At 37.2% G+C, this 3,073-nt stretch overlaps 1 long non-coding RNA gene across 1 annotated transcript; it reads right to left on the reverse strand.

The window, feature by feature from the left end:
* Window positions 1–543: 543 nt before the first annotated feature.
* On the reverse strand, window positions 544–2,846 carry LOC120755890 (uncharacterized). Its single transcript, XR_005701902.1, has 4 exons — window positions 2,783–2,846; window positions 2,313–2,363; window positions 730–765; window positions 544–602 (listed from the first exon to the last, which is right to left on the reverse strand). It is a non-coding gene; the product is annotated as an uncharacterized LOC120755890 (long non-coding RNA).
* Between the last annotated feature and the right edge of the window lie 227 nt (window positions 2,847–3,073).

Here is a 3,073-nt window from a genome sequence, read left to right on the forward strand (position 1 = left end):
CATCCACAGGCAAGAGATAACTCTGTGCAACTGCCAGGCTGATTAAGCATAGTTTACCATGTGAAACACTATTATATATTCCATTAATCTAATAGTAATTTAAAGATCACATTAAGGGTGATTTTTTTAAAAATAAAAATTTTATTTAAAAAAAAAAATTACCATAGGTCCTGATGGCCCTCGGTCACCTGGATCTCCCAGGGAACCTGGTGTGCCAGAATTACCCTAAAAATAGAAATACAAGTTTTATTCTTTATAACTGCATGCACTGGTACCAAATTTCATCAGGGCAAAAAAACTCTGTAATGATATTTTGAGTTGGATCCTGCATTTTCATAAAGATAGTCTACCACTCCTAAGAATTATTAGCAACTAACACCTCTGAAGATTTAGACCTGTACTTTCTCAAGACTTCTTGCCCAAATTATTATAAAAGGTCAGAGTAGTAATCAATTTAAAAACTTCTGTTAAGAAATACTTTGGGTGTAACAGTTTTACTTTCAGAACTCTCACAGAGTTAGTAGATTTATCATTCTTACTCTTCTACCCCTAATTCCTTTGGGTCCTTCAGCTCCTGGAATGCCCTGATCTCCTTCTTCTCCCTGAAAAGAAATGAAATACAGAATTTATTGGAAAGAACAAGACAGACAGAAACACAGGTAACCTTTTCCAAATAAGAATAATGTAAAAAAAGACAAAAAGAAAGAAAACATGCCCATTTATTCATACCTCTGGACCAGGATATCCCATGAATCCAGATTCTCCCTATGATAAGAAAGGACAAAGACTTCATAAGAACCTAGAACTTTGTGATCTGCTTAGTGTTTGATAACTTTAAACCAAAAACCATTTCAACATTATTCTCAGCTTTACAACACATTGGAACAATAGTGGCAGCTACTCTGGTCTGAAATGACACCATTTTAGATTAACACCTTGCTTACCTAAAGGAAGAGTGCTTTAAGAATTTCTATCAGTTTCTAAATTTTCAAGAATATTCCATTTCTCAAGTAAATGCTTTATCAAAATTTATTCATGCCTCCTAATAACATGCACAGAAATTCCCATGTTGCATGGGAATTCAGATTCAAAACTCAGTGTTTGAATGTAGTTTCAAAATTTTATACTGCCCAGACTAAACAATGATACCATAATATTCTCTTGGCTTACTAGAAGTCAGTTCATTAACTGTTTTCAGTTACTTTGGTTTCTAGTATGTTCTTTGTTCAACCATGAGAAATACAGAAACTCTCACAAAAACCAATCACCAGAAGTGAAGTGTATCTTTCCTAAATGTCAGAATTCACAGTACTTTTTATGTCCTTGTCCTCTTGCATATAGCATTTGTGTAACCTATGAAACCCTAACATCAGAGAAAATTGTTAGAGCTCGGAAGGTGAGAAAAGAGATTGGAAAATAAGAAGCATCAAGAGCCATTTTACCAAAAAGCCATTTAAGAAAAAGGAGTACATCTATTGGAGAGGCCCCTAGAAAGCCTTTCATATCTTTTCTGCAGCTTTCTGCAGCACTCTGGGTCTCCCACAGAAAGGGAGGGTGAAATAGATGGGGCTGCCAGTGAGATTCACTGGACCCTTTCTGTATCACAAGCAACAAGAAAGGACTTCTGTTGCAGTACTGCACAAACTCTTTCAAAGGAGAAATGCAGCTCTTTCCAACATCCTGACCACTTCACTTATGGACTGATCCACTGGTGCCATGGTTTTGACCTCATTCTTTCTGTATACTTTTTATTTTAGCTGGATACTTGTACAATTTTAGAGAAGAAAGTGTTTCATTATTTTCTTTTTTCAGCAGCATGAAGGGAATGATAAGAATTTCTTAGCAATCCAGAGGTTAATCCTCAGATCCTTCTGCTGACCATTGGAGCAAAAGGAAAAATATTTCACATGAAAACAGTGAGGATGTTTGGAGAGTATCACCCCCACCTTGGTAGTTAAGGAATCCCTCTGAAATAAGAAAAATTAAAAGAGCCCCTAGTGGCTGGCCCACTAATACTTGCTAATAATTACATTTAGTCAGGCAGACTGAAGTGGGAAGAAAGTACTGTGTACTGTAAGTACAATCTTCCACATATATATACACACATCAGGGAAAGAGTAAGAGTGAGTGATCCTCAAAAGAATATCTTCTGGAAGAATGTCTCACAAGGATTGTGGTAAGCCTGAGCCTCTCACTGAACCTTAGAAATGCACTTGGCATGTCTTAAATTTCTTTTTAATCAAATATGGATGGTCATGTTTACTAACACAGTAGAATGGAGACTGAGAGACTCTCTGACTTGAAGCACATACCTTTGCTCCTTTGCTTCCTCCATGACCATAGGCATCTCTGCCATCCGTGCCCTGTGCAGGTTAAATATACTATAAGTTAACTTCTAACAGAGGATTAGGTTTATATCCAATTTCATTTTGCAATAAAGATGTCCCTTTACAATGAGGTGACCAAGCTGTGAAGACTGATGAAGTAGGACACGCAGTCAAAACACCATCTAAAAACACTAGCAAATGATGGCAAAAGCTGTAGAGGGAAAACAAGGATAGAGGTCATAGTTCCTTTCCACTGTGTGCCCTACCTTTATTATACTTTCTCTGTTGTAGAGAGTTTGAGGGGAAAGATATTCTCTCTAGCCCACAAGAAATCTGATGTCCATAAGGAAACTGAGAACCAAAGGTGAAATAATTTTAATTGTATAAAATAAAGAAAATAGAAGGGAATGAACATTACTGATTCAGATGGATAGGTATTAAAATATAAGACTCACAGGAATGCCTCTCTGTCCAGGTGGTCCAGCTAAGCCCTTCTCTCCAGGGTCACCAGGTTCACCCTGTTATAATTGAAACACAAAATCCATTAGTTTGCCTCATTCAGGAAAATTCTTCTTTCTGAAATGCAAACCTGCCTGTTACACTGAAGTGTGCCTATACATTTTTTAGATTACTTGATGCTACTTGAGGCAAAAGCGTTCCATTACAGACCATGTTTCGTGCACTGTTTCTGGTGGTAGAACTGGAAAGGACTTGGCAAATCAGAATATGCTGGGCATCCATGCAGC

This window comes from Hirundo rustica, chromosome 1, assembly GCF_015227805.2.
Source record: "Hirundo rustica isolate bHirRus1 chromosome 1, bHirRus1.pri.v3, whole genome shotgun sequence".
Taxonomy (NCBI): domain Eukaryota; kingdom Metazoa; phylum Chordata; class Aves; order Passeriformes; family Hirundinidae; genus Hirundo; species Hirundo rustica.